The following is a 13,101-nucleotide window of genomic DNA, read 5'->3' as shown; positions in this document are numbered from 1 at the left end:
TTGATGAGTTCTTAGTTTTTTTACATTGTAAATGAGACAATTTGGTAGTTCAGTGATGCTTCTATTGATGTAAAATTATGCTCTAACTGGGTTTTTGTTCTCAAATGAGATAGTGCCATACTGCATATAAATATGATGGTCAAGTTAAATAAGTAAAATTCATCCCTCTGTACGTGTCCCATGTGCCCTCGAGATTACTTTTATTTATGTCTCTATCTATTCATAAAAATATTGTCTCTACTCTTAGGTGTTTGAAACTGTGCACTAGGCACATAACGTTCCATTTGGGTCTTGTTTGAGGTATGTACTTATCTTTTGACATTATTTTCTTATTAAGATTATATATGTGAAAAACTGTCAGACTTTTCATTTTGTGGACCTTCATTTGCTCTGTTAATATAGATGGAGATTTTCTGTCAAATTATGTGCTCAATTAGTGAATAAATACCATATTATTTTATCATTTATGATATTGTAAATCTCAATCTATTATGCTGCCGTTATTTTACCTTTTTGATTTAATATCTTTTGACGTAAAGGGTCATCTTTGAAGATATTGAGAATAATAAAGAGTGAATAAGATAATGGGTATTATATAAGATTATAGAATTTTAGGAAGTCTCTTTTCTTGATTTTATTTAAAATTATTTGATGTAATTTATTTCTTCTTATTAGATTATATATTTTATTCATAATTTATTTCCGATTTTCTATTACATTTCATAATTCATAATGACAATGTTTTCTTATTTGGTAGCTCGCGATTAATGGACAAAATTTTCTTCGGAGGACTTCTAACTGTGTGTATAGATGTGTTGGAGCCTGTAAAACCGACACTATGAAATTATTGCCTGGGAAATTTAGTGTTTTAGGACATCTGGTATATTTGGATAATTGTATGTGTCCCCAGATTAATTAAGGTACAATAGTTGTGCATGTACATGATCATGTGTGCCTTTTTTTTTTTTTTTTTTTTTTTTTTTTTTTTTTTTTTTTCGGTGTGGTGTTTCACAATCAATATTGACATCTTATTCAAACTTTGATGTCAAGATTTTGTTTTTTTTTGTTTTTTTTTTTTTTTTTTTTTTTTTTTTGCTGAATATGTTGTTTAGAGCTTATTCATTTATTGTGTACCTTTATTTTTATAAACCATTTTATTTTTTCTCAGTTTCTGTTAAATTCCTTTTACTTTTTTGAGTAATTTTTGTTTCCACATTATATTTACCTAATTCTTCATTAGTCAGTCAAATGATCAATCAAAGATACTTAATTTGCTAATCAATTGCTCTACCCAAGCCAAACAAATACATTTTATTCATGTAGCTGTACAAAAACTCTTTTGGAATTGATTCCATTATAACTTTGATTTGGGATTCAAACTGTTGAATTGTATAAAGATTAAGACAAAATTTTACAATGTTTTGTGTTATAAATAGTATTAATTATGTGGATGTCCAAATCTTTTATTTATTACCATTAATGTAATCAACATTCCCTTTTTCTTAGTTTTCCTTTCTCTTAGTTTCTTAATATTTGACTCTTGTATGTGTATAAATAGGAGATCACCTATTGGAATAAAACACTCAGAAAATTCTCATCTCTTCTCTATTTTCTTTCTCTAAATTATAATATTACATAATACTAATATTTCATAACACGTTATCAGCACGAGCCTCTAACCAAGGTATAACAATATTTTTGTTATGTGATCTCGAATTGCTTCAAAGTCATGATACACTAAATATATATATGTATATATATATACTCATCTGACTGAAACACATTCGAGTTAGCTATTTTTTTTAATGAATTAATATTTATACAATATATGTCTATGCTTATATATATCTATATAGATGCTTATATATTATATATGTGTGTTGATTTGTTTATCATATTATATTGTTTAATCTTATTATCTTATTCTATATTGTACTATATTTTGTTGTATTTTTTCAAAGTTTATGTATATGTCTAATAATTTACACTTTATATTGATATAGTTTTATCCATGGCAAACCTTGCAAAACTTGATTTTGTGGCACTTGATATTTCTGGAAAAAACTATTTGTCATGGATTCTTGATGCTGAAATCCATTTAGATGCTATGGGTCTTGGAGACACCATCAAAGATCAAAATACTGAAACAAAACAAAATAAGGCCAAGGCTATGATTTTCCTTCGCCATCATCTCCATGAGGGGTTAAAATCTGAATATTTAACCGTAAAAGATCCTCTTGTGCTTTGGCAAAATTTGAAAGAAAGATATGACCATCAAAAAAACTGTCATATTGCCAAAGGCTAAGAATGATTGGTTGCACCTGAGGTTGCAAGATTTTAAATCAGTAAGTGATTATAACTCGCAATGTTTAATATCACTTCTAAATTAATGTTGTGTGGAGAAAAAGTTACTGACTATGAAATGTTAGAAAAAACATATACTACTTTTCATGCCTCTAATGTGCTCCTGCAGCAGCAATATAGAGAGCGAAATTTTAAAAAATATTCAGAATTGATTTCATGCCTTCTAGTAGCTGAGCAGAATAATGAACTTTTGATGAAAAATCATGAATCTCGCCCAACTGGGTCTGCTCCATTCCCTGAAGTGAATGCTACAATTGCTGACAATCATAATCATAGTCGTAGTCTTGATCATAATCAAAGTAATAGACGTAGTCGTGACCATAATCAAAGTCGCGGTCGAGGTCGCGATCGCGGTCGAAGCAATGTTTGGCATCGTAATGGTCAAAATAAAAATTCATATACTCCAATGAAAAGCACAACTACTGAGAACAAGCGAAAAGGTCCTCAAAATAATAATCATAGAAATTTCGAAAATTTATGTTCCAGATGTGGAATAAAAGGACACTGGGCACGTGCTTGTCGTACGGCAAAACACCTTGCTGATCTTTATCAAGCATCTGTGAAAGGAAAGGAGAAAATAGAAGCAAATTTTGCCTATCAAGATGATGGTTTTCTCAAAGAGCCTTTGGATATTACGCACTTAGATGTTGCAGATTTTTTTAATGAAGATCTCATTAATAACAACATGAATATCGATAATGGAGATGGGAATGTCCACAATTAGTCACTTTTCTTTGTTATGTTTTTTTTATTATTATCATTTATTTACTTTAAGGTGTTTATTTTATTTGGCATATTTATGTAATGAACTTTTATTATTTAAGCATTTATATTTTGAACTTATTACGTTTTTTTTTAATGAAGTAATGGACATTTGTCATTCTATACATGATTCTACAAATAATGGTGATGATATGTGTTTGGTGGATAGCGCAACCACTCATACAATACTCAGAAGTGATAAATATTTTTCAAATTTATCAAGAATGAAGGCAAATGTTAATACAATATCGAGCCTTTGCAAATTTAATTGAAGGCTCTGGAAGAGCCATTATATTGATGCCTAGAGGAACAAAAATTATTATAGATGATGCCTTATTATCCACCAAATCAAAAAGGAATCTGTTGAGTTTCAAAGATATACGTCGTAATGGATATCATATTGAGACAATAGATGAAAATAATTTTGAATATCTTTGTATTACATCTATTGTTTCAAGAAAAAAATGCATAATAGAAAAATTACCTGGTTTGTCTTCAGGTTTGTACGTTACACGTATAAGTACAATAGAAACTCATGTTATTGTGAACGAGAAGTTCGCAAACCAGAAAAATTTATTTGTTATTTGGCATGACCGGTTAGGCCATCCCGGTTCAATTATGATGCGTAGAATAATAGAGAACTCACATGGTCATCCATTGAAAAACCAAAAGATTCTTTTATCCAGTGAGTTCTCATGTGCTGCTTGTTCTCAAGGAAAGTTAATCATTAAGCCCTCACCGGTAAAGGTTGGAATTGAATCCCCTGGATTTCTTGAACGAATTCAGGGCGACATATGTGGGCCTATTTGCCCACCATGTGGACCATTCAGATATTTTATGGTATTGATAGATGCATCAACTAGATGGTCACATGTTTGCTTATTATCTACTCGTAATGTAGCATTTGCAAGATTGCTTGCTCAAATAATCCGATTACGAGCACAATTCCCAGACTATGCAATCAAGACAATCCGCCTTGATAATGCTGGTGAATTTACATCACAAGCTTTTAATGATTATTGTATGTCAATAGGGATAAATGTTGAACATCCTGTTGCTCATGTACATACACAAAATGGTCTAGCAGAATCATTTATTAAGCGCCTCCAATTAATCGCAAGACCATTACTTATGAGAACAAAACTCCCAATTATAGCTTGGGGACATGCTATTTTACATGCTGCGGCACTTGTACGCATTAGGCCAACATCATATCACAAATTCTCCCCAGTACAATTGGCTTTTGGTCAGGAGCCAAATATTTCCCATCTAAGAATCTTTGGTTGTACAGTATATGTTCCGATTGCTCCACCACAACGAACAAAGATGGGTCCTCAAAGGAGGCTGGGAATATATGTTGGGTATGAATCTCCATCTATCATTAAATATCTCGAACCCACAACTGGAGATGTATTTACAGCACGTTTTGCTGATTGTCATTTTGATGAGACAAGTTTCCCAGCTTTAGGGGGAGGGGAAAAGAAACAGCTGGAAAAAGAAATTATATGGAATGCACAATCATTATCTCAATTTGATCCTCGTACAAATCAATGTGAACTTGAAGTTCAAAGAATAATTTATTTGCAAAATATTGCAAATCAATTACCAAATGCATTCACTGACCCAAAGAAAATTACAAAATCACATATTCCAGCTGAAAATGCTCCAATTCGAATTGAAGTCCCAGAAGGACAATTAATTAATGATTCTAAAGCACGTTTGAAACGTGGTAGACCAGTCGGTTCCAAAGATAAAAATCCTCGAAAAAGAAAGGGAGCAAATAATCAAGATGGCCCTAATGAAGAGGCTGAAAATTTCGAGGAAGATGTTGACATAAACAAATCTCTTGAAGAGATTCGAATTCTGAAAATATTAGCAATAATGAGATCTCAATAAATTATGTCAATACAAGAAAAGAATGGAACCGACTCGAAGTAATTGTCGACAATATTTTTGCTTATAATGTAGCGCTAGAAATTATGAATGAAAACGAGGATCTTGAACCTAAATCTATCAAAGAATGTCAAAATAGAAAAGATTGGCCAAAATGGAAAGAAGCAATTCAAGCAGAATTGAATTCACTTGCTAAACGCAAAGTATTTGGACCTATAGTCCAAACACCACGAAGGTGTGAAACCCGTTGGATACAAATGGGTATGTTTACGTAAAAGAAATGAGAAAAATGAAGTTGTGAGATACAAAGCAAGACTTGTAGCTCAAGGTTTTTCTCAAAGGCCAAGTATTGATTATGAGGAGACATATTCTCCTGTGGTGGATGCAATAACATTAAGATATTTGGTTAGCTTGGCTGTGAGTGAAAAACTCGATATGCGATTAATGGATGTAGTCACAGCTTATTTATATGGATCACTAGATAGTGATATTTACATGAAGATCCCTGAAGGATTTAAGATGCCTGATGCATATAATTCAAGCAATCGAGAAATGTGCTCAATTAAATTACAAAGATCATTGTATGGATTAAAACAATCAGGACGCATGTGGTACAATCGACTTAGTGAATATTTATTAAAAGAAGGATATAAAAATGATCCTATTTGCCCATGTGTTTTTATAAAAAGTTCAAGTCCTGAGTTTGTTATCATTGTTGTATATGTTGATGATTTGAATATTATTGGAACTCCTGAAAAACTTTCGGAAAAGTTGTGGAATATCTAAAGAAAGAGTTCGAAATGAAAGATTTAGGAAAAACAAAATTTTGTCTTGGTCTACAAATTGAGCATTTAAAATGTGGAATTTTCATTCATCGATCAACTTATGCGAAAAGATTTTGAGACGATTTTATATGGATAAATCACACCCATTGAGTAGCCCAATGGTAGTTAGGTCACTTGATGTAGAAAAAGATCCTTTTCGACCTAGAGAAGAACATGAAGAGCTCCTTGGTCCAGAAGTACCATATCTTAGTGCAATAGGAGCATTGATGTATCTTGCTAATTGTACAAGACCTGATATAGCTTTCTCTGTCAATTTATTAGCAAGATTTAGTTCTGCTCCAACATATAGACATTGGAAAGGGATTAAGCACATACTCCGTTATCTCCAGGGTACTATTGATAAAGGATTATTCTATTCTAATAATTGTGGGTCACAACTTATTGGCTACGCAGATGCAGGATATTTATCTGATCCACATAAAGCCAGATCTCAAACTGGCTATTTGTTCACTTGCGGTGACACTGCTATATCCTGGCGATCAACAAAGCAAACTCTGGTGGCTACTTCCTCAAATCATGCTGAGATACTTGCAATTCACGAGGCAAGTCGAGAATGTGTTTGGTTAAGATCAATGACACAACATATTCGAGGAACATGTGGATTAACATCTAATAAAGAAGTACCAACAATTCTCTATGAAGATAATGCTGCTTGCATCGCTCAACTTAAAGGAGGGTACATTAAAGGAGACAGAACTAAACATATTTCACCAAAATTCTTCTTTACACACAATCTTCAAGAAAATGGTGATATCGATGTTCAACAAATTCGATCAAGCGATAATCTTGCAGACTTATTCACGAAGTCATTACCAACATCAACTTTTGAGAAGATGGTTCACAAGATTGGAATGCGTCGATTAAAGGATCTCCACGAATGCCAAAATGAGGGGGAGTAATTTCATACTGCACTCTTTTTTCCTTGACCGAGTTTTGTCCCACTGGGTTTTCTCGGCGAGGTTTTTAATGAGGCAGTTATTATGGACATCCAAGGGGGAGTGTTATAAATAGTATTAATTATGTGGATGTCCAAATCTTTTATTTATTACCATTAATGTAATCAACATTCCCTTTTTCTTAGTTTCCCTTTCTCTTAGTTTCTTAATATTTGACTCTTGTATGTGTATAAATAGGAGATCACCTATTGGAATAAAACACTCAGAAAATTCTCATCTCTTCTCTATTTTCTTTCTCTAAATTATAATATTACATAATACTAATATTTCATAACATTGTTTTAGTTTTTCTAGATTATACTATCTTGTCTTTATTTAATAACTTTTTATCAAAATTAAGATAAAAAACTTTAAATAAAACAAACATTAAGTAGCTCGACACGTAACATCTACCTACTATATATATATGGTCATCAATTCATCCATAATATTACTAAGAAAATATGTTGTATTAATAGTCATTTATTTTTATTCACAGGTAGAGCTTATAAATAGTGGTCCACTAAACCAAGTGGCTTATAAATAGTGGTCCACTAAACCAAGTGAGAACACAATATATCTTTCTAACTCGAGTGCACTTTGTAAAGTCGTTTGATATTCTTGTGTAAACACAAAATTATATACATTAATTCTAAGTAAATAATTGACTATTTTCTATTTAAAGTGGAATTAATATATACATACATAATTACATACCACAGCCACGTATTATAAATATAATCTATTAATTTTATCATTACTATTTAGAAAGTAAAAAAGCCAAAATAAAAACCATAATACAAAAAAAAGATAGCATAAGTCAAAACTATCAACATATAGATCCTAATCTCTATAGTCTATAGTTATATGACCATAATATATGAAGGATATATAGATTCGAATAAAAAAAAATCATTTTTCATACTTAATAAACTTCCTTATTACGAAAAAAACCCTTAATTTTTCTATACCATTTAATCCTACTAATTCCCACACTAACCTAAAATACCATTCTCATTTCGAAAATACTCAAAAAATGAAAAATTCTCTCTCTCTCTCTCTCTCTCTCTCTCTCTCTCTCTCTCTCTCTCTCTCTCTCTCTCTCAAACGACCAAACCTTCTCCCTCTCTCTCTCCATCGTCGATCCGAACTCCCGACTTTTTCTCTTGCTCCACTATCAACCCAAACCCCCGTGACGCGAAAAAATTGCCTGAGAAGCCCCAATCTTCTCCGCCTGATCGAAGGCGAACGTCTACCTTCGTCTTTGCCGTTGCCACCACCAAAAGCCCAAACATAAGGTACATTTTTATTTATTAAGGTAGTGTTTGGTAACATTTTTTTAATCAGTTTTCTATTTTTAAAAGTAAAAAAGTGAAAATATTTTTCAAAAACATGTTCTATAAAACTGTTTTTACTTTTCAATTTTATAATTAGAAATTAAAATTTTAAAAACAAAAAAAATCGCTTTCACTATTTTTTTAAACAGTTTTTTTTCTTAATCAATCTTTTGAATTACGACTAGATCCAGACCCAAATCCCCTCCCCACGGCCCTAGCGCTGAAACCGACTTCTGACCCAAACCCGAATCCGACCCCGGACCTAGACTTAACTTAAATAAAATAAAAAAATAAAAATGAAAATAAACTTTACAGAACACACTTTTGTCTTTTGTTTTTAAAATTGAAAAACACAAGTGGTTACATAGCGCATTTTTATTTTTCAAAAATAAATTTTTTAAAAACAAAAATTTTACTTTCATTTTGTGATTAAAAAATTAAAAAAACAAAAGTGTCACCAAACGACACCTAATTTATTTTTTAATTTTAGATTTTAAAGAACATTGATTGTCTTTGTGATTGTTTTTAGATTATAAGTGGATTTGTGATTGTTTTTGTGTGATTTTTAGTTTTTTCTTTCACTACTACAAAATAGACTTTTGGTGTTGGTTTGAGGGATATTTTTTTTTAAAAAAACTGACACTAATGGCCACTCCAACTCTTTGGTCTTAGTTTATAACTGACACCTATAATGACTTCAAGTGTCGTTAGTAGAGCGACACTAAAAGTATATATAATCGAGACCATCCACTAGACCCTAGCTCTCAGTACCAAATCATAGAAAACAACATTCAAAAATTGGGTAGTCGCACTTGATAACTACCATATATAATGCTGGGGCTCAGATTTAATTCACTCCCTGTACAGATTCTAAGTCTTTCACCTACAGGTGAGTGCACACCTAATCTACCTATGATGACACAGAGACTAGGATGTGAAACAATAATATGCACAAGTCATGATCAATATGGCTCTCATCAGTATAACCAAAGCAGACAAATAATGAGAATAACAAAAGAACATATTCCTTTTTATTTTTTAGAAAATTCGGCAGCATAACGTGTTGGGTTTTATGCCCTAAATAAAACTCATTTCAATATAATCAGATTTACTTATTAATAAAGATCAGAAATAATATTTTTTGTTGCATGGTTCACACGATTTATTTCATGATTATATGTACATAATGTATGAATTCTATTTAAGTCTAGAATATATCAATTTGTTAATGATTATAGTGTTGTCAGCACAGTGGAATATAATCTTAATTATATGTTCGAAAGTTTATTCCCTGATTTGTCAATTCACTGGATTTAGACTGACATGATAATCAGCGATAGGTATTCTTACACCTTGGATAAGTGTTATGTCCTTTTCAGGGCATTGGCAAAGTTTACCAGCATCGGATGTATGGAGTATACATCGGAAGGGACCGATATTGAACTTTGATTAGATATATTAAAATTTACCATAATATCTATTCAATTCAATATCACCCATTGATCCTAGATCAAATGATCTTAATCCTGATATGTTTAGGTTCGATCTCAAGAGTATTACACATGTTCTTTGATTTGTTAGTTAAGCCTACTTTTGGGTCAGGGTGATACGTACATTTTGGGAACATGATAGTGTAATTGAGTGGGAGCGCTAACATAAATATGAAATCTATAACTTCTATAGGAATTTAGAAGTGAAACGATGATATCCTTCGAGCTTGGCTAAACAGAGATAAATGGTTGAGATCTCATTTCACTTTGCTGAAATATCATTTATACGGAGCTAAGTGTTTTAAGGATAAAATACATTGAAGGTGTAACGGTAACTTAGTGCCTATTCAATGTAGATCATCTATTAGAGGGTCATTGATCAAATTAGGATTATAACAATGGATAACTAATGACGTATCTATATCGTGGAACATATAGAGCGTTCTATATATTGAGAGTGCAATTCTAAGTTCTATGCGTGGATTCAACAAAGAATTAATAAGTCAGTGAGTTTAAGATATAAATTCTTGATCTGCTTATTGGAAGCTCGGATATATAGACCCATAGTCCCCATACTAGTTGAGACCATACTGCTTGTATGACTCAGTTAATTGATTTTGATTAATCAATTATAATTCTCAAGTTAGACTAAGTCTACTTTGTGAATTTTCACTAAGCAAGGGCGAAATTGTAAAGAAAAGAGATTCTAGGTTTATTTATTAATTAAGAGACTTTATATGTTTAATTAATAAATATATTAAATGATAATATTATTTAATAATTAATTTTTAGTTATTAAATAATTAGAATTGGCATTTAAATGAGATGCAGAAATGATAAGACAGCGAAATTGCATTCGTAAGGCCCATTATCCAAAGCCCAGGCCGGCCACTATTGTAGGCTTTTATCATTATTTTAATGCCAAATAATTCTAACTTAAACCTAGGTGGTTACCTATAAATATGTAGTGATGGCTTCAGGAAAAGATGACACATCTCATTCCTTCACAGAAAATTTCTAGTCGCCATCTTCTCTCTTCTTTTTTTCTCTAAATTTCGAAATCCTTGAGTGAATGAGTGTGCCCACACACATCAAGTGGTATATCAATCATAGTGTGTAAGACTGTGGAAAATCAACCAACAAGAAGGAGATTCAGCATCAAAGGAAGGAGAGAAAGAGATCCAAGTTCAGATCTTGGTGATGCTCTGCTACAGAAAGGAATCAAGGGCTAGAGATCTGAACGGAAGGAGTCATTATATTCCGCTGCACCCAATGTAAGGTTTCTTAAACGCTTATGTGTTTATTTCATTGTTTTAGAATTCATATTAGGATTTTAATGAAACATACTTGTTAGTAAATCTAGATCCTGGTAAAATATATCCAACATAACGGTTGTATTTTGAATAAACCCAAAAATCATAACCTACATAAATATTTGTACAAAAATATATTTGGCACTCAGTGCCCCAGAACAGTGTAGAAAAATATGCATATTTAAGATTTCATTTTTTTTTCAAACAATTTGCAAACTGTAAAAAAATAGAATATGTCTAATGTTATACAACATATATAAAAATCAAGTCCAATAATCAAGTAGGGTCCCTACCTCTCCCAAATCGTTAAACTTTGTCCAAAAACTGATCTTAAGCTCTTAGTCCCAAGTTCTAATTGTTTAGTCTAATCTTAGATATTACTCTCACCTATACCACCAAAGGGCTAAATAATTATCATCATTGCATTCTTCATTCATAATTGACCCCAACGACATATAATATAATTATATTTACAGTTTGGAGTTTTAAAACCTCACCTAAGCAGTGCACATTAATAATTGGCGACGGTAAAAATTAGTGTAGTGGAAAATGTCATCGAAAATAGAAGTAGTATATATCAAAACGGCCATCTCGACGAGTAGATCACACCAATGCCAACCGTTAATTATTAAAACAGTACACGATATTACCGAAAATTTGCCGGAAAGGAGCGGAGCTACAAAAACATTACCAGAAAAAGTAGCAAGTTGGGCAAAATAACTTAGTGTAGGGTGTTCTCCTCGTCGAGTTGAGTCTAGTGGTGAAGACGGCTCGTCAAACGGACACCGGAGGTGGCTGAAAAATCCGTTCAAAGTTTGAACCGCCAAACTTTGACTTGCGATTCTGGGCTAACGACGGTAAAAGGAGTGGCGCCGCTTAAGGGGCTGAGGTCTCCGACACCTGGGGGTTTGAATGGTCCAGCGTGTGGGGCTGGACGGTGGCTGGAGATGGGTCGCCAAAGTCACGCCGGTGATGGAGTTGTGGGTTTTCTTTTGGTGGTTTGAAGAGAGAGAAAAAGAGAGATTGAGTGAGAAAGAGGACGATATGGGGGTCTGATTGTTGTTTGCTTGTTTTTTATTTATTTTTTTTTTATATATATACATATATATTTTATAATAATTATTTATTTATTATATATATCTTTGACTCGTTCAAAATCGAGTCTTTACACCATGTTCTTATATACAATGTCCACAATATTATCTCTTAAAATGGTGGTTATTTTTGCTCACATTCTTAAACAGTATCGGAGTGGACATGGTCCACTTACCTGCAAGGGATATGACTCTAATATCATATTGAGAATTATAGAGTTTCATTTTAAAACCAATTAGTGATAAGTATAGTAACTCATAGTTTTATATATAGCTCATTACTCTACCATTTATTCTAATTGTACAATATTATAGCACTAAACCAACCATTCATATTATTAGGAACACATAGAATAACGATATATATATATATATATACTAGCAAAAACTACGTGCGAGACACGTATATTAAATTTTATGCTAGTTTTTTTCTATGTCATTTGAAAGTGATACAATAAAAAATTAAAGAAAAAACATTATTAGTTATTAGGTGAGATTATTTGAATAAAGAACAATAAATAATCACGTAAAAATCAAAAATAATTATTTGAATAAAGAATTCAATATACACATTTATATATATGAATCTCATTAATCAAAAGAATTATTAAATATATGAAAAATAATTTGTCACACTATATGTTTCCCAATAAAGAAATCCACCTCCTCATAGTCAAAAATAAACAATACATGTAATACAGATCTTTGTAATGAAGTACCTAAAAGAAATAAAACTTCAGTTAGCATAATCGGAAAAGGTTTAAGTGAACTAAATAATGACTAAGAAGATCTAAATTACAAAATGAAAATAACATGTCTATATGAGTATGATTCTATTGCTATATGAGCATAAGAGAAAATAGATAAACTTATAAACATATAAATATACTTAATATTAATTTTGACAAAGAAACAATTCAATTATAAACAATTCTAAATATCAGCTTGACAATTTCAACACACTTATTACTCATTAAATAACCATAATGTATACATCATGATAATTTTATTTTATTTGATATCAAATGATAGAGATTATTGAGGTTTTCAGTCATGGAAAACACACTA

Source organism: Cannabis sativa, chromosome 8 (genome assembly GCF_029168945.1).
Source record: "Cannabis sativa cultivar Pink pepper isolate KNU-18-1 chromosome 8, ASM2916894v1, whole genome shotgun sequence".
Classification (NCBI taxonomy): domain Eukaryota; kingdom Viridiplantae; phylum Streptophyta; class Magnoliopsida; order Rosales; family Cannabaceae; genus Cannabis; species Cannabis sativa.
The sequence above is the reverse complement of the archived record's forward strand: the minus strand, read 5'-3'. Positions refer to the sequence as shown.